The sequence below is a fragment of the Halyomorpha halys genome, unplaced genomic scaffold (genome assembly GCF_000696795.3).
Source record: "Halyomorpha halys isolate HHAL.00 unplaced genomic scaffold, Hhal_1.1 Scaffold410.1, whole genome shotgun sequence".
Lineage (NCBI taxonomy): Eukaryota > Metazoa > Arthropoda > Insecta > Hemiptera > Pentatomidae > Halyomorpha > Halyomorpha halys.
Window position 1 is genome coordinate 306,810 of NW_027111460.1, and position 20,414 is coordinate 327,223.

Below are 20,414 nucleotides of genomic sequence, written 5' to 3' on the forward strand. Positions count from 1 at the left end.
ATTCCATTCATATATTCACACGGTCAATCAACAATCTTCCAGTTTTTTTTTTTTTCTTTGGAATCTATTCGTACATAATACGACTTTTATTTGTCCAATTTTTTTTTACATTTTTAATGATGAGAAGATAGTTGGCCGTGGATAACATATATGAGGAGAAGATGGTTGGGGGTTCCGTCAGAGACTAACACAAATAAGTTTAAACTTATTTATTTGTGTTAACGATTCGGCCAGAATTTCTAGCCTTCGCCAGGGCTAAGAACAAAAAACAATATAACAACCAGTGAATAAAGGATATATAGAAAGATAGATAATTGTACAGAATGAATATAGATAAAAATAAAGTAATGAGAGAAGCAGGAAATTAAACGTATATATAGGAAATTAAATACCTAAGTAAAATAAAATGAATAATGAGATAAAAACTTAAAGTTATATAATGAAAAGAAATAACGAAATATGAATAATATAATTTTCTAAAACTTAAATTTTTCAATTATTATTATTAACTTACATTATTCATACTTCATTGTTTCTTTGCATTACAATACTTTATATTTTCATTTCATTAAACATGCTATTTTACTTCCATATTGAATTGCCCATTTTAATGTCTAGTAAAAAACATATTTAATGTCTAATTTCCCACGTATTTCATTACCTTATTTCTATCTGTATATATTCTGTACAATTATTTACTTTAAACTTTCTATATATCCTTTACTTGCTGCTTGTTATCTTGTTTTTAGCCTTGATGAAGGCTAGATATTCTGTCTGAAACTTTGGCACTAATAAATGAGTTTTTTAAACTTATTTGTGTTATCCTCTGACCCCACCCCCAACCATCTTCTCTTCATTTAGACATTTTTGTTCGAAAACATATTCATTTTGCAAATACTCTTTATTTTATATGCTGCAATATTGTCATTATTTTTTTTTATTTTTAAAATAAAATTTTTTATAACTAGAGTTACCAGATTTTTTCTTTAAGAAGGAGAAAATAAATTTTTTTTCATCAACATAAATACTTAACTTTGGAATTAAAACGACTCATTTTGATTAAACGCGACTGAACAATGATTTAACTTAATTCTTAAAACTCAAAAGATATTGATAACTTATCAATAATAATGATAAAAGATTAGCTAAAATCCCGAGACTAAAATTACTGATAAAACACTACAAGGCAAACCCCCCCACACACAAAAAAATAACTCTACATCTAATTTTGACTTAAAAAAAGCGTTCGATTCGGTGGATAGAAAGACACTACTGAAAATATTGAAAGAATAAGGAGTAGACCTGAAGAATATGAAACTAATAGAACTGACACTAACGGACACCGAATCCAAGGTAAGATTCAGAGGAACTAGCAGCAAACCTTTCCAAATAAAAACGGGACTCATACAAGAAGACGGCCTCTCCCCAAAACTTTTCAACGTGGTACTGGATAAGATGATGAAAGAGCTATGGAGAACCAATAATACGGGTATGACAACAGGGACCAGGAACAACCCCGTCAAAGTAAGATACCTTGCCTACGCAGACGACCTTGGCTTTTTAGCAGAAACAGAAGAAGAGGCGATCGACAAAATAAACACACTGTCATAAATAGCCAAAAAAAAAAAAAAAATGTATACAAATCTCTTACGAAATAACAGAATTAATTACTACTGATCCAGACTTCAAAAAGAATACAGTAGAAACCAAATCAAATAAAAAAGAAAATGAAAGTATGAAGGAAAGAATAAGCGAACTAGAGAAACAAACGTTTGCAACTAGTGACGTATACAACAACAAAAATAAAGCGAAAATACGACACTATAACACAGTTGTTAAACCGATAATACTATACGGGGCGGAAACCACACGCCTCCCCTGTCTGGAAGAACTATAGAGAATAGAACGAAGAATCCTATGAAGAATCTACGGCCCCAAAAAGACGCAAGAAGGGTGCAGGCTAGGAACTCGCAAAGAAATCTACAAAGACACGAGGACCTAGAAACAGAAATAAGGATCAGGAAACTAACATTCCACGGATGTATGGTAAGAATGGCCCGGGAAAGACTAAACAAGGAAATATTCCAAAAAATCCGAGGATACAAAAGCTCAGGAGCATTCATCAGGCAGATGAAGGAAGAAACGGAAAGACTAGGAATAACGGACCAAGACTGTCTGGAGATAGATATTGAAAAAGACTAAAGGAAATCAAGGTTTTTGCGAGAAAGAAAAAAAAAAAAAAACTACACCTCGGACGTTTACCCGTAGGTTAAGAGTTTATTAATATTTTAGGGATCCGCTCGTTACCCAAGCCCCACAACCTTACACGCCATCTTATTCTTCGAATGCAATAACAATAAAAAAGTAGGTCCCTTAATTCAGTGTTGTGTAGTCTTCTAAATTCTCCCACTAATTCATCCTTTTTCGTTTCGAATATTTTATTTTCGAAAACCTTAAAGCGCTGTTCATCTAGTGTAAGACGTTATTTAAATAATTCCCACGTCTACTGTAAATAAATAGTGGTTAATAAAGCAATTACAAAATTAGTTTGGCATTGGGTTTAAGAACAAAGTGAAGCCTATGACTTTACGATAGGTTCAGCAAGTTAATAATCAATTACTTTATTTGTTCCATTACATTACAGGCACAATGTTTGAAAACCCATTATAGATCTTTGATCTTGATTAAAAATAAAAAATGCCGTCTTCCTTATGAATGAGACTTTTTGAATAATGGAAAAAAATTTGCACAATGTGACAAAAGCTATTACATAAGTCGGTTACACACCTGTTCAAGCATTGTGTAACCTTCAAGTGTGAGAGCAAGTCAATAAACAGCTGTAATTCATAGATTACTGAGTAAATAATATACCATGCGATGAGTGTATAATTAGTAGCATCCTTTTTTTTTTTTTTTTGTTGAGCAATTATACTCAATGCCAAACTGAAACCGAGGGTCATAGAAGACGGTCAGTTGGAATGTCAATAACTGGATTACATACACTGGGCAAAGATGAAGTGATGGAAGTTCAGATTGATGGTGTAGGGAAATCTGGTAATTAAAAGTTATAGTACAAGAGCACAAGAGGAGAAAAAAGGTAGTTATCTCACCCTAATGTTTGATTACTTTAATGAAAACTATGTAGAAGCACTAGTCAAAATTGATGAGTCTGCCAAGTATAGATACGGGGAATAAAAAATGGCGGCCGTTTCAAATCGATAAAAAAAACAAATTTTTCATTTGGAGCTCTATGTCTTAAAAAGTAGGAACACAAGAAAACCTAATAGAACGTCATTTAAAGAATAGTAAAATTGCTAAAATATGAGCCCTAATAGAGTTATTTACGTTAAATATTTTTCGAGATATAGCTTTTTAAAAAGCTACGTTTCAGAAAAATGTTGTATGGGACGTACTGAAAGATCAGTAGTTAGTGAATTTATTTTGAAAAATTTATATCTCAAAAACCATTTGACGTACGGATGTCTATCAGCACTCAAATTAAAGCTAGTTTAATGAGCTATATAGTAGTATATGATGTTTATCTTCGTAGGAGTAATAGTTTACATGAAATTTGCTGAAATAAATTGATTTATAGTTGTTCGGACAAATTTTTATTTGCCCAAGTTATATTCATATGTGAATATCATAAAAACTACTACCCCTACGAAGATAAGTGTCATAAACTACTTTATAGAAAGTTAAATTTCCTTTATTTTGAGTGTTGGCAGACATATGTGCGTCTTATGGATTTAGAGATATATTTTATCAAAAATCCAACATTTTATACGAACAACTAGAAATTAACATTTTATGAGTTTATTTTATCAAATATCATAAAAACTACTACTCCTACAAAGATCAACATAATTAACTATTTTGTATTAAATTTAACTATCTTTAATATGATCAAAAAAGATTTGGGAGCATCGAAATTTCATTCTTTGGGACCGCCACGAAATAAATGTCAATTTGGCCAGGCCGGATTCAAACAAGCGCCGTTGCAGCCTCGATGTTGTTAAGTTGGCGTCTCAACTCGGATACAGAACGACCTTGGTCGAATTGGTACTTTTAAGTGTTGACTTAAGGTGTTTGTGTGTTGATTGACAAGGTGTTTTATGTGTCATTCCAACTGACAGTCTTTCCTTCTTTCCATTATGTGCAGCAGTCGTAAGTAGCTATGTTGATGGTGATTTTCAAAAAGACTGACAAATGGATAGCTGACGAAAGAATAAGATCTACCGACCATTCTCCTATTGAAGAAATTATTTGTTCTAAAACTATTATTTTCATAGTAAGGCATGACTATGCAAACAATAAAGTTGCGTAATGTCGCCTAAATTATACGTTTGTAATTGTTGGTCATTAATAAAATTAGGAGGGTGTAAAAAAATAAAATTTCTGCAAATAAAATCGAAGAGTAGGTAACATAAAAGTATGAAATTCCTCAAATATTATTACCGTTTAGAGAAATCGATTGCTGAGACTCGGTGTCTCTGTAAATGAGATCTTATAACATTTTATAGATTATTTTTTATCAGGTCACCACAGATCTTCAGTATAGTATTGCAACTTATTCTAAAGGGGATGGGCTGGGATGAATATGGAATCAATATGAACGGTGCAAAACTAAATACTTAAATACGCAGATGATGTAATTTTGATCTCAAGCATAGAAGAAGAAATAGTGACCAATCAGCTTATGTGCATAAGTGCATAAAATAATTACAAACTCACATGTCACCAAAGTGAAACAAACCTTCTAGAAATAAATATAGTAGATAATATCACATATCTAGGGCAAAGGATCTCTTTTAAAGATAGGCAATCAACAAAGATTCGGACAAAGAGTGCTATGGCTTCGCGGAAATATTGGAGATTACGAATCATAATGAAGAACAAAAATTCCAGCCAGCCTTTAAAGACGTTGACTTTCAATAGCTGTATATTGCCTGTGATGCCTTATGGATGCCCAACATGGTCGCTCAACAAGCGCCATGAGAAAAAGATTCAAACATGCCAAAGAGCAATGGAGAGGAGCATGCTAGGCATAAGAAGAAGCCAAAAGCTCAATGCCTAGCAATAAGGAAATATACCGGGGTCACAGCTGAAATCAAGCACGTCAAGAAGATGAAATGGCAATGGACTGGGCATCTAATGTGGAAGAACGACGAAAACTGGGCTAAAAAACTAACAGTGTGGATCCCCTTGGATATGAAAAGGAACCGAGGCAGACAAAGAAGAAGATGGTTAGACGAGATAAAGAAGGTAGAAGGAACACTATGACCACGAAGAGTCAAGGACAGAAAATACTGGAAGATGAAGATAAGGGAACTCTCAGTGAACAAAAGTACGGATAGTCCTTGTTAACTCCTTCAAAAAGGAAGGTCATATACATGTATATAAGGAAAAAGTAAATGGAAATGTAAATAATGTTATTATAAATGTATATATGTACATAAATAAACACTATTATTATTATTCAGGCAGAGAGATCGAATTTTCGTACAATAAAGACCTAATAATGGCATTAAGTTATTTCGATCTCTACTGATAAATTATAAGTTATAAAATGTACAATTTTATTTCTTGGAGACATTATCAGAAACTCTGAGTCTCAACAATCGATTTCTCTAAGCGGTAATAATGTTTAATGAAGTTTCACGCTTTCGCACTTTTATTTTACCTAAGCTTCAATTTAATTTGCAATACTAACAGATTTTTTTTCTCTCCCTTCTATTGTTAATAATGACAAACAATTACAGTAAATATATATATATTTGTGGGTGCTGAGTATCATTCAATATTACAACTATATTTAGGCGACTTCATCTTTATTGTTTATATTTATTCAGTCAATTACAAGTTAAAATTGATGAGACTGCCAAGTATAGGTAGGGGGAATAAAAAATGGCGGCTGTTTTAAAACCTTAAAAAAACGTTAATTTTTCATTCGGAGCTCTGTATCTTAAAAACAACCAACAACACTAGAAACTCTAAAAGAACATTATTTAAAGAAGAGTAAACTTGCTGAAATATTAGCCCTAATAGAGCTATTTACGTCCAATAGTTCTCGAGATGTAGCCTTTTAAAAAGCAACATTTCAAGATGAGTAGTTAGTTAATTTATTTTGAGAAATCTATATCTCAGGAAATATGTGACGTACACATGTCTATTAGCACTCAAATTAAAGCTAGTTTAATGTACTATAAAGTAGTTTATGCCCTTTATCTTCGTAGGAATAGTAGTTTTCATGATATTTGCTAAAATATATTGATTTATAGTTGTTCGGACAATAAGTTTGATTTATGTAAAACTTTATTTCAGAAACCATAAGACATACAGATGGTTGCTAGCACTCAAATTAAAGCTAGTTTAATTTAACACAAACTAGTTTACAAAGTTTATCTTTGTAGGAGATGTAGATTTTATGTTATTTGACAAAATAAACTCACAAAATGTTAATTTTTAGTTGTTCGTATAAAATATTTGATTTTTGAAAAAATATATCCCTACATCCATAATATTTTTTTTTTGTAAGCCTATATCTCGAAAACTTAGTAACTGGTTGAAAAAATAAAAAACAGTTTTGAACATATATATATTACTTATCTACCCGTCGCTGGAATGCACCTGATTTCGAAACTCAGTCTATAATCCATTTCACACCCCTTCTTCTCCTAGTACAAGAGCCGGGAAGGAAAAAAGGCAGTTATCTCACCTCAATTTTTGTTTACTTTAATGAAAACTAGGTATAATTACTAGTCAAATGAAAAAATATATCTCTAGATCCATAAGACACTCAAAATAAAGGAAATTTAACTTACTATAAAGTAGTTTATGGCACTTATCTTCGTAGGGGTAGAAGTTTTTATGATATTCACATATGAATATAAATTTGGCAAATGAAAATTTGTCCGAACAACTATAAATCAATTTATTTTAGCAAATTTCATATAAACTATTACTCCTACGAAGATAAACATTATTAACTACTTTATAGTTCATTAAACTAGCTTTAATTTGAGTGCTAATAGAAATCTGAACGTCAAATGATTTTTGAGATATAAACTTTTCAAAATAAATTCACTAACTGATCTTTCAGTACGTCCCATACAACATTTTTATGAAATGTTGCTTTTTAACAAGCTATATCTCAATCTACAAGCTCGAAAACTATTTAACGTAAATAACTCTATTAGAGCTTATATTTTAGAAAATTTACTCTTCTTTAAATGACGTTCTCTTAGGTTTTCTTGAGTTGTTCCTACTTTTTAATATATAGAGCTCCGAATGAAAAAATAGTTTTTTTTTATCGCTTTGAAACAGCCGCCATTTTTTATTCCCCCGACCTATACTTAGCAATTTTGACTAGTAATTATACATTGTTTTCATTAAAATAATCAAAAATTGTGGTGAGATAACTGCCTTTTTTCTCCTCTTGGGCTCTTGTACTATGACATCAACCCCTCACACCCATTGGGCTTAGAAGGAAAAAAATTCATCTGACAACGAAATATTGCTGGATTCCAAAATACATAATTCGATGAACAGTCGCTCCAAGCGTATGGGGTAAATTAGTAAAATTTTTCCCTTCCCAGATTCAGATTTATTCATGTAAGCAACAGACGGGGAAAAAATCCAAAAGAACTAGAAACGGAATTAAAACTCTAATATTTTCTTTCTCTCAGTGGTGGAATAACGAATGCCAGGTACTCCATTATATTATCATAGATTAGTATTAAGTGTCTTATTACTAGAATATATTTTAATGTATAAAACTCGTGAAAGTATTTGTTATAATTGCCTTTCCTTATTCTCAACTGTTCTTTAATAGGATATCTTTTATTAAGAGGGACTTGTATGAATTGATATATAATAACAAAAAAACCACCATGCTTTCCACTCATCATGCTAATTAAATCCGTCTTAGATCTTATGTAAAATTAATTTATGATGAGTGTAGTTGAGTTTCAGATAATTATTTGTAAAAAAATATTATATAATTTTTAATAACAAATTTGACAAAAATGTAGTGTGAAATGTAGTGATAATATATCTAACTTGGTTTTTGAGTATGGTATATATCATAGAGTATAGAAGATCTAATTTTTATCTTATAAGCGCAATCGACTTCTTGTTATCGGAGTAATGGATAGCACAAGAGCCCAAGAGGAGAATAAAAGGCAGTTATCTCACCCCAGTTTTTGATTATAAAATAAAAAAATATGGGAATAAAAAATGGTGGCTGTTTCAAAGTGATAAAAAAAAAAATAATTTCATTCGGAGCTCTATATCTTAAAAAGTAGGAACAAGACAACCCCTAAGACAACATGATTTAAAGTAAAGTAAATTTGCTAAAATTAAAGCCCTAATAGAGTTATTTACGTTAAATAGTTTTCGAGATATAGCTCTTTAAAAAACAACATTTCAGAAAAATGTTGAATGGGACGTACTTAAAGATGAGTAGTTAATGAATTTATTTTGAAAAATCTATATCTCAAAAACCATTTGACGTACAGATGTCTATTAGCATTCAAATGGAAGCTAGTTTAATTAGCTATAAAGTAGTTTATGATATTTATCTTTGTAGAAGTAATAGTTTACATGAAATTCGCTAAAATAAATTGATTTATAGTTGTTCGGACAAATTTTCATTTGCAAAATTTATATTCATATGTGAATATCATAAAAACTACTACCCCTACGAAGATAAGTGTCATAAAATACTTTATAGTAAGTTAAATTTCCTTTATTTTGAGTGTTGGCTGACATATGGCCGTCTTATGGATCTAAAGATATATGTTTTCCAAAATTCAACATTTTATACGAACAATTTATTTTATCAAATATCATAAAAACTACTACTTCTACAAAGATAAATATAATTAAATATGTTGTAGTAAATTTAACTAGCTTTAATTTGAGCGCTGGCAGACATCTGTACGTCCAATGGTTTCTGAAATAATGTTTTTCATAAATCAAATTTATTGTCCACACAACTATAAATCAATTTATTTTACCAAATATCATGAAAACTACTATTCCTACGAAGGTAAAGTGCATTAAACTAGCTTTAATTTGAGTGCTAATACACATCTGTACGTTAAATAGTTCCTGAGATATAGATTTCACAAAATAAATTAGCTAACTACTAATCTTTGAGTAGATTTTTAAGAAATTTTGCTTTTTAAAAAGCTATATCTCGAAAACTATTGGACGTAAATAGCTCTTTTAGGGCTAATATTTCAGAAAATTTACTCCTCTTTAAATAAGTTTCACTTAGATTATCTACTATTATTGGTAGTTTTTAAGATACAGAGCTCCGAATGAAAAATTAATGTTTTTTTAAGGATTTAAAACAGCCGCCATTTTTTATTCCCCCTACCTGTACTTAACAGACTCATCAATTTAGACTAGTAATTATACCTAGTTTCCATTAAAGTAATCAAAAATTGAGGTGAGATAACTGCCTTTTTTCTTCCCGGCTCTTGTACTAGGAGAAGGAGGGGTGTGAAATGCATACATATGAAATGCATTATAGACTGAGTTTCGGGATCAGATGCATTCCAGCGACGGGTAGATAGTAATATATATATATGTTCAAAACTGTTTTTTATTTTTTCAACCAGTTACTAAGTTTTCGAGATAGAGGCTAATGAAAAAAATAAATTTCCAGACCCAAACTTTTATAGCAGCAGTCCGTACATGCTCTATCTAAAAAATTCGATTTCCCGACACTTGCAAAAATGCAAACTAATTTTTTTATCAACTGTAATGTATAAGTTGTTGTACTATTTGTTCGTAAATACGAAAAAGTTACAAAGTTTCAATGTAAGACTGATAATTTTATTTCAATATTTCAATTTCGCAATGTTTATTTTTTGGCCCATAAAAGAATAATATGACTTGCTTTTTTTCTAATCTATCAATAGCTGGTTGAGTACACATCGCTTTGAAATACAGATAAACGGCTTTATCAATCAGACATCGTATTGTTTTCTAGATGTATAGTTTCTTTTAAATAATTTATCTTGACTTGTATGTATTCATTTATTATATTACAATATGTTTAAATGTATTATTTAAATCAGTAAAGATTGAAACACCATGTTCTGATCCACTAAAAGCCAATGTCTTATATGTAGCATTTCACGATGGCATTTGATAGCCCCAGAGATATAAATTATAGTGGATAAGAATATTATTATGAGATAAGAATATATATAGTGGCTCAGTATATTCTAGTGATATTTTTGTAAATGTATAAGCCAGGGGGGGAGGGCAGCTTTTCTGTTCATAAGATCTACTTTTTATCTTATAAGTGTTAATGTGTGTAAGTGCGATCGATTTGTAGTACTCGGTGGTATCGATGTTTATAAACTGAGCATTTCAGTATCATTCCATTATATTACAGTATCAGGTGCATTCCAGCGAGGTATGGGTTGATAAGTAATATATATTTTCAAAACTATTTTTTATTTTTTAAATCACTTATTAAGTTTCCGAAATACAGGCTCATGAAGAAAATGAATTTTGATAGCAGCATTCCGTACATGAGTTATCGAAAATGTCGATTTTCCAACACTTTATTCAAGATAGATTTTTACGACTTTTTTTTTTTTTAAATTATTTATTTAATGTAATTTACAACTGACAAAATAATACAATAGGTAAATATGTTGTATGTTTCATATACACTTGAAAATCTTGTGAAGGGACCACCCATTGGTGGTACTTCAAACATTAATTTAAATTAGAAGGTCCCGTGGCCATCTTCTTTTCAGACGCCTCGGAGGATTATCAGGGATTGTTAAGGATGAAAGATTAAGAATTAATGGGTTAGGATGGTTAAGGAGTTTGGAATGAAAGGACGCATATCTGTTTTGGGTCAAATCTGCAAAGAATGGATGTTAAGGTCTTTGCGAATGAGTTTATTTGTGACGTAATAAGGAGCATCAAGGATTTTACGTAGGATTTTGGATTGTAACGATTGGATGCGGGAAGAATTTTATGGTTTGGTGGAGCCCCAGAGCTCAATTCCATATGTCCAAATTGGTCTGATTATCGTAGTGTATACTAAGTTTTTGTAGTGAATGGGAAGTTTAGAGCGTTTGTCAAGTAAGTGTTGTAGCAATCGGAATCTACGAGCAGTTTCTTGTCGTTTCAGTCTTGTATGTGGATTCCAAGTAAGTCTCCTGTCAAGATGGAGTCCTAAGTATCGAATCTGTTCAACAGGCATTATTTACGAATTTAAAATGCAATTTATTTATTTTTATCAAGTTGTTCATAAAGATGAAAAAGTTGTTATAAAGCTGCACATTATGACTGATAATTTGATTTCAATATTTCATTTTCGCGTTTTTTTTTTTGGAGGGGACCAGGAAAATGTATCATGGAAGAACAATATGACTTACTTTTTGCTAACCTATCGATAGCTCACTGAGTATACATAGTACTGATATACAGATATACGGCTTATTTACCAACGTAAAAAAGAAATTAACAATTAATAACAAATTAACAACTTTTGGTCTATATGAAATATGTCTGAAACTATTGCTAGAATATGTCTTCTTAAATCGCCCCAAAGTCCATACACGGAATTCCACCCGACATTGCCAGCGATCGACTTGTTGGCAGCCCATCGTATACAACAGTTGTCAGTCAGGTCAGTTGTTAAATATCGACGAAAAACCGGGACATATGCCAAAACCAAATCTGCATCCAAAAATATTATTGGTTTCTGTGTGGTGGTCAATGTAATTCAATTTTCCTTTTTTACTCAGAGGTGAAACCATCAAATTCACCTCGTACTACAGTGATATTGGCATAATACATAAAAAACGACTTGCATTGGTTAATATGAAGGAACTTATAACTTATAACCCTTAAACGACAACGCCAGACCTCATGTTTCATTACAAACAGTAGGGGTATTCATGATCTTTCGTTTAACATGTTAAAACGTGTTAAATGGAGAAATATTTCCTTATTTTACCGTGTTAAAACGATATAACATATATGGGGTGTAGATAGTTGACCGTAGATTAATGATTGGAGATGTTTGTCGGGGGGTGCGGTCAGCAAAGAACAACATAAATAAACAAAACCATATTTATTTATTTTATGCCAACGTCGGCATAAAATAAATAAATATAGTTTTGTTTATTTATGTTGTTCTTTGCTGACCGCACCCCCTGACAAACTTCTCCAATAATTATAACATATAACATGGCTGAGAGTCTGTTACTAGATCTGTTAAATGGAGAATGACGTCACGCAACATACCAGATGAGCTCACAATTTTTTTTTGCTAGGTTACTTGCTCGTAGTTTGTGTTTTGATTGTTTTAGTATTGTTATGGATGTTTTTATAACTAATAAAGGAATGGATGACAATAGTAACAATGTAATGACAGTTGATAATTAGCTTATGATTATTTTCCTCGCTAGTTAGAAGATCAACAAGCCACTCAGTGGCGAAACCTTCACACAACTTCCACTTTAGGCATGTTGTAATAAAATACTTTAACCAAAACTTAGAAGTAAACAATAACATGAAGTTTTGGAAGGAAAGGTTATAAGCAAGTTGCTCAAAAAATCCGCTAGGAGCTCTTATGCAGTTAACCTTTAACATAACTTGAAATTGGGCTACTCACAATCCTATACTTAACATTTAACGTCGTAAAACATTTTATATTTAACACAACATTATGAATACCCCTAATATATAACATGGTTGAGAGTCTGTTACTAGGTCTGCTAAATGGAAAATGACGTCACGCAATAGACCAGATGAGTTCGTCACCAATGTTTTTTGTCGTGTTAGGTTACTTGCTCGTAGTTTGTGTTTTGATTGTGTTAGTATTGTTTTGGATGTTTTATAACTAATAAAGCAATTGATGACAATAGTAATAATGTAATGACAGTTGATAATTAGCATATGATTCTTTTCCTCACCAGTTAAAAGATCAACAAGGTACTCAGTGGCGAAACTTTCACACAACTTTCACTTTAGGTATGTTGTAATAAAATACTTTAACCAAAACTTAGAAGTAAACAATGACATGAAGTTTTGGAAGGAAAGGTTATAAAACAAGTTGCTCAGAAATTCCGCTAGGAGCTCTTATGAATTTAACATTTAACATGACTTTAAATAGGGCTGCTCAAAATGCTATACTTATAATATTTAACATGGTAAAAGATTTTACATTTAACACAATATCATGAATACCCCTACTAAACAGCAACAGATACAGAGATTAATGGCTACATTTTACAATAAAAAAAACAAACAAATAAATTTCAAAAAATAGGGAGCTTTAGGCTAAACTTAAACGTTTAATTAATTGCTTTGTAGGATTCATCTTCGGGATCCCCAGGGATACCTCCATTCCCCGATATTGAGAAGAGTTGACTTGGTTATATCCTTCTTACTGTCGTAAGTATTTCCTGCTATCCTTGCTCTACCAAGTTATCCAATCCTGCCTTCCATCATATATCTTCCATCTTCAATTTAATCCTCCATTCATTCTCGCAATACCCGTTCTCGATCCTCGGGTCAATTATAATTTTCGACTTTATTTTATTTATTTTTCTATTTACTATTAGAAGTTACATTTTGATTTAATATTATGCATTTATTTATTTATTATTTTTTTCTACTCTCTAATATTATACTATATTACAGCCTTGGAATCTTGAAAATGGATGCCCAGTCATTCATTCAAAAATTTGTAAATACAGACTTTCAACGTTATGTGCTCTTAATTGTCTTTATCATTTTTTTTTTTCAATTTACTATTAGAAGTTATATTTTGGTTTAATATACTTTTTTTTATTTGTTGATATTCTACGTTATAATCTCTAATAATATATCATTATTTTAGCCTTTATTGTATTATAAATGGATGTTCTGTTATTATCAGTTATAGATTTTTTTTTTCAATTTATTATTATAAGTTACATCATGAATACCCCAAGCAAAGAAACAAAACGAGCTGTGTTACGAAGTCCAAACCTACCTTATTCACCAGACTTATCTCCAAAAGATTTCCATCTGTTCAAAAAATTTGGGCAACTTCCTTAAAAGTAAAATTTGTCAAAATTATTCTGAGGTCGAAAACGCATTTTCTGACTTCATTTCTTCACAAAACCATGAATTTTTCAGTTCCGTGATTGAAAAGTTGATAACACGTTCAGGAAAAAAGAATATAGAAAATCAGGATAAATATTTTGAATCAAAATATTTTCATTTCTTGAAGTTCTTTTATTAAATAACCATTCCTGTGAAAACTGACATTTCATAGGAAACGACCCTTTACTATTGCACATTGATATATCATAATGCTTCATCAAAAAAATTCATGTTATCTTCTAATTATCATGGTTGTTAATCCACCACAATAAAAATATAAATTAGTGCTCTGATGTATAATAATTATCAAAACTAAATTAAAAAAAAAATTAATTAATAAAAGAAGGTTCTATTTTTCTTTCAGCGACAATTTATAAATCCACCGATTCATTACTTTAAACTTTCCATAAATTTCACAATACTTTACACCATAATTTTTATTTTTAAAACTAAAAGATACTACGAATGAAAGAATTATTATTTGAAAATATCACTAAATAAAAATTTTTGTATAGCTGTTAAATATCTGAAATTTTTTTGGTGTGTGTTAATAGGATTCTTATTTTTCAAGTATCAAAAGAATTAATAACTCTTATAAGAAGCCGGTAATTAATTGGTGTCACAATTAAATATGTATAATTCATAAGTAATTAAAGTAGTTTATTTCAAACTTTATTTATTTTTTAATTTGTTTTTATTGTTTAATTAAAATTCTATTCTACCAGGATTAAGGCAAGATAAGGTTTAACATTGTTTTCGTTTTTGTTTTTTTTATCTTTAACTACTGTATTTTATTCTAGTTAACATAAGCTAGTTAAAAAAAAATTGTTGGCAAATTTATATTTTTATTAATGGTAAAAAGTACGGATTTATATAATTATATTAAGTGGCTTGACATTAAAAAATTAAATGAATACTGTTTGGAAGACAATTCAATGTGAAAATGATGCAAATTTTATTTATATGAAAAAATAAAAAAAATAATAACTTAATCTGCTGTGATTAAAGCAGGTTTTTTTTTTTGTTTTTTATTATTCAATTGTAGTAATTTATTATAGTAATAATAAGATTAGCTAAAAACTACGTAATTGTTTATAAAAAAATATCATTTAAAAAAATTGATAGGAAAAAAGGTATACAAATTTATATTTTAAGTTTTGGCAGTCAGAAATAAAACGAAACCTGTTTAAAACAAATATATATAATATAAAAATTTCAATGAGAATTTTATTTTTATAAAAAAAAAAAAAATGTAATAATAACCTAATTTTCCAGGATTAAGGCAATTCCTTTTTTTTTTTTTTGTCCTTAACTATTATCTTTAATTATAATTCAAATAAGCTTGGTTAAAAAATGATTAATTTTTTATATAAACATTGATAAAACTTACAATAAAACAGATAAAAATTGAAAGAAACTTGTTAGGAAAAAAAAATGTGGGAAAAAATAATCTTACAAATTTGAGAAATTTTCAACCTGAATTCTCTATAACCTCTTTTGGAAAATCATTATTAAAAAGTAATATGGGAGCATATTATGTAAACAAGTTAACTCTTTATTAAAATGTTGTTCTGTAGCACCTATTTGAAATGAGAAAAATTAAATTTTGGATTAAAATCAGTAAGTTTAAAGAAAGATAAGATAAGATAGTAAGAATTTAAAGAAAAAATTTCACTGAGAATTTTATTTTTATAAAAAAATGTAATTACCTAATTTACCAGGATTAAGGTAATTCCTTTTTTTTATCTTTAACTACTATCTTTAATATGAATTCAAATAAACTTGGTTAATATTAATTTTTTTAAAAGAACATTTTGTTAAAAACCTGAAAAATAGCTATCATACATTTTGTTTGGCTGAAAAAAATTTAAATATAATAATTATGGAAAAAATTAATGATTCAAATCAAAAACTAAATATATTTACTTTTGGAAAATCATTATTAAAAAAAATAATTCAAGAGTAAGTTAACTTTTTTAAAAATGTTTATCTGTATTGCCAATTTGAAAAGAAAAAATTAACTTTTGGAATTAAGTCTGTAAGTTTTAGCAGTAGAATTGTTATTAGTAAAAAAAAAAAAAAATTTACTTTCTAGACGTAGTTATATTAATTTTTGAAACTTTGGGAGATAAAAATGAAAACATTTAATTTAAAAAAATCTTTTAATTAATTTATGATTAAAATTCTAATGAAATAAAAATTGAATTATTTTCAGTCCCTGATTTTAAGAAATATTAAAGTATATATATATATTAACTTTAACACAAGGGTTTTAGATGACGGTGACTTACTATTTTGAATTCGTAATTCTCATTTATTAGATCCTAATAGAGGAATTACAAATTCAAAATAAATTTTTCAAAAATACAAGGGGCATTAAAATAAATTAATAAATACTATGATTTTTTTAAAATAATAAAATAAATTAATGTTGATTTTACAAATAAATTGTTAACACTCAAGCTGTTTTATAGTTCTTTGGATTTGGTTGATCGCACATTTACGAATGCTGCATGAAAAATCGATTAATTAAAAACTACGCAACGTTATCATAATAGATAAAACTAACTCCGTACCTCATGATACTCCTAGTTTCAAATAATTAAGTCCATGACGATCGATATTCTATTCTTGTTCTGCGATCAACAAACCGAACGTAAACACTCACCATCCGAAGCCAATGCAACAACTCTACTATCGGCTCTTCATCTGATATCAAGGTCGCACGTCCACGTGATTGTTAGTCATCAAGATGGCTGCCTGCACAACAGATAGTTCTTCGCACAGTATTAGCATTATTGTTGTGTATCTACCGGACTGGATTATATTTGACAACAGACTCGTTTCATAGATAAGACTGTTTACATTTTTATTTCTTTTTTTTTTTTTAAAGTGTGATATGGTTTTATTTTCGAACTCATCAAAACCAGGTCAGTGAGCCAGAAGGTCAAGAGAAACTATTATTGTCAAATATATTTCTTTCAATTCTTATCCCGTATCCCTTATAACATATATATTTTTATTGTTATGTACATAACCTAAGAAGAAGTTTGCACATAAGGTAAACAAGCGTGACAAATTACATAAATAATAGTACAAGAGCCAGGAAGAAAAAAGGCTGCTATTTCATCCCAATTTTTGATTACTTTAATGAAAACTATGTATAATTAATAATCAAAATTGATGAGTCTGCCAAGTATAGGTAGGCAGAATAAAAAATGGCAGCTGTTCAAAAATTTAGAAAAATTTATTTTTCATTCGGAGCTCTATTATTAAAACCACCAACAACACTAGAAAACCTAAAAACACATAATTTAAAGTAGATTTATAAGAATTCCATCAATCATAAAGTTGACTGTCTCCCTCACATACCGACACATCTAATAAAATCCTCATAATGCTTCTTTTATCTACGTTCTGTATTTCAGAAGTCCACTTTCCTGTCACATCTTTAAGTCTGGTTTTATTTTCTGAATTCTCACCCCATACTTAATTTAATTATATTTTAAATATGAGAAGATGGTCAGGGTTCCAATCAAAAAGGAACAAATAGTTAATAACTATTTAATGTCCAAGTTTCGCCCCACTTTGCAGGGCTTCATAAGGGCTGTTCAAAGCAATAGGTTAAACAGATAGGTCATGTTTAATGTATCTTATTTTTAAATTTATATTCATGTATTACCAGCTTAAGTATGCTTTATTATTATCATTAATTACTTTATTATTAATTTTTCTATTATATAATTTACATATATATGTATCTATTCATTTGACATATTGTCTTTCTTAATCATTTATATTTATTGTATTCCATTATTTTAGCTTTATTTCTTTTTTGTTTTCTATCCATGACAATTTTATTTTATTTTTTTAATATATTTTCTCCCCTCTATTATGTATATTTTCATTTATTGTTTACCTCATTTTAATATTTTCTTTATTTTTCACACTGTTTACTTTAAAATTATTTTCAAATGTGACGTACTTAACTTCCATCCCCACTCCTCACAATACAGACAGTTCATTCTGACTTCGACTTCCGTCAAAACAGGTAAGAATTCTGTCTCTTTCATTTTCTTCCTTTCTTCTTGATTTTATTCTTATCCCTTTTAATCTCTTAATTTGTACTTTCTTTAATATTTCTTCTTTTTATCTGTTATCTTGTTTTAATCTCTTAATTTGTACTTTCTTTAATATTTCTTCTTTTTATCTGTTACTATTTCCGTTTTCATTTATTGTTTATAACCTTTAATTTTTCTTATTTAATTTTTACGTTTACCTTGGACTACATCTGGACAAACGACTAACCTGGAATCCTCACTCAAGACTGAAAAGACAGGAAACTGCACGTCGATTTCGACTATTACAGCACTTACTAGACAAACGGTCCAAACTTCCAATTCATTACAAAAGACTGATCTACATGACTGTAATAAGGCCTATCTGGACATACGGCGTTGAGCTTTGGGGCTCCACTGAACCTTCGAATTCCTCTCGTATTCAATCGTTGCAATCCAAAATCCTAAATGCTTCCTACTTTGTCACAAATAAAATCATCCATAAAGACCTTAATGTTCCATTTTTAACCGATCTTGCCCGAACCAGATATCAATCCTTCCATTAAAAACTTCCTAACCACTTAAACCCGTTAATTTCTAATCATGCTACCTCTTTTATTCCGGACAATCCTCCGAGGCGTCTGAAAAGAAGATGGCCTCAAGACCTTATATTGTAAAAATGTTTTTAGAGTGCTACCATTGGGTAGTTTCTCTACATGCTTGTACTATACCATTATGATTTCCTTAAATTTATTGATGTATTTATGTACAGTTGTAAATATCAATAAATAAATTTAAAAAAAAAAATTACGTTTCATTGTATATCCTTGTAATTTTCCATTTACTTTTTTTATTTATGTTAAGTGTATTTTTTTTATCCCTTATGAAGCCCAGCAGCGTGGGCCGAAACGTTGGCTGAAATAAAAATAGTAGAAAATATTACTATTTGAGTTTAATTTGACCGCACCCGGACCATATTCCATTTCTTAATACACACGGTCAATCAGAAATCTTCCAGAATTTAAAGTAGAGTAAATTTGCTAAAACATTACCCTTAATAGAGCTATTTTCTAAATAAATTTAAGATAAATTTTTCGAAAATATCACAAAAATTGCTATTCCTACGAAGATACACGTCATGAACTACTTTTTATAGTACTGGTATTAAGTAATATTATATTTATAGTAACTAGCTACAATTTGAGTACTGGCAGGCATCTGTACGTGTTATGGATCCTCAGATAGATTTTATCATAAATAAAAACTTTTGTTCAACAACAGCTAGAAATCAACATTTTGTGAATTCATTTTGTCGAATACCATGAAAACTACTACTCCTACAAAGATCCTACTTCATAAACTTTATAGTACATTAAGCTAGCTTTCATTTGAGTGCTAATAGACATTTCTACGTCGAATGATTTTTGAGATATCTTTTTTCCATAATAAATTTACTAACTACTGATTTTTTATGAAATGTTGGGATTTAAAAAGCTCATATTGTAGAAAATGCACTATACTTTAAAAGACCTTCTCTTAGGTTTTCTATTGTCGTTGGTAGTTTTAAAGAGATAGAGTTCCGAATGAAAAATTAACGTTTTAAAACGATCGTAATTTTTTATTTCCCCTACCTATACTTGGCAGACCGACTACATTGAAATACATAGTCTTCATTAAAGTAATAAAAAAATTGAGGTGAAATAATTGCCTTTTTTATCTTCTTGGGGGCTCTTGTACTTACGTGTCACTTATGCTGTTATTCCTGGTAACTCCGAAAAAACTATACTACAACAACATATTAAAATAATAATTGACCATGAAACCATTTTCATTTTCAAAATTAACTATCTTTAATTTGTGGTTTAGCTTTCCTTTGATAACAACATTGTTTTTATTAGTATAGTAAAAATATTCAATTAGTCTCAAACTGTTTATTTCTTGTAACTACGTTTCGGCCAATCCGGCCATTCTCAACTATCTATTAATCAACAATGTCAATAACATTTCAATCATTATAAATTGTTTTAAAAAACATTCTGATCCATAAATTTCCTACCTTAATTAAAATATCAGAGCTAACATTGTATATTAAACTGTTGCACAAGTTATTATGCTTTTTAAAAACAAAATTTTCCGTAATTCATCAGTCTTAACCTTATAATCTGAACATTCAAAATATGGTTTTACTGTCATTATGACTGACCTTCACAGTCGCTGAAA

The 20,414-nt window shown here is 29.6% G+C and overlaps 1 protein-coding gene across 1 annotated transcript in view; it reads right to left on the reverse strand.

The window, feature by feature from the left end:
• Nucleotides 1–16,851, reverse strand: part of LOC106682386 (multidrug resistance-associated protein 1) — a 78,513-nt gene extending 61,662 nt beyond the window's left edge. The window contains exon 1 of the mRNA XM_067049502.1: nt 16,713–16,851. The gene's annotated coding sequence lies outside the window, so the exon portion shown is untranslated. The remainder of the gene's footprint in view (nt 1–16,712) is intronic.
• Between the last annotated feature and the right edge of the window lie 3,563 nt (nt 16,852–20,414).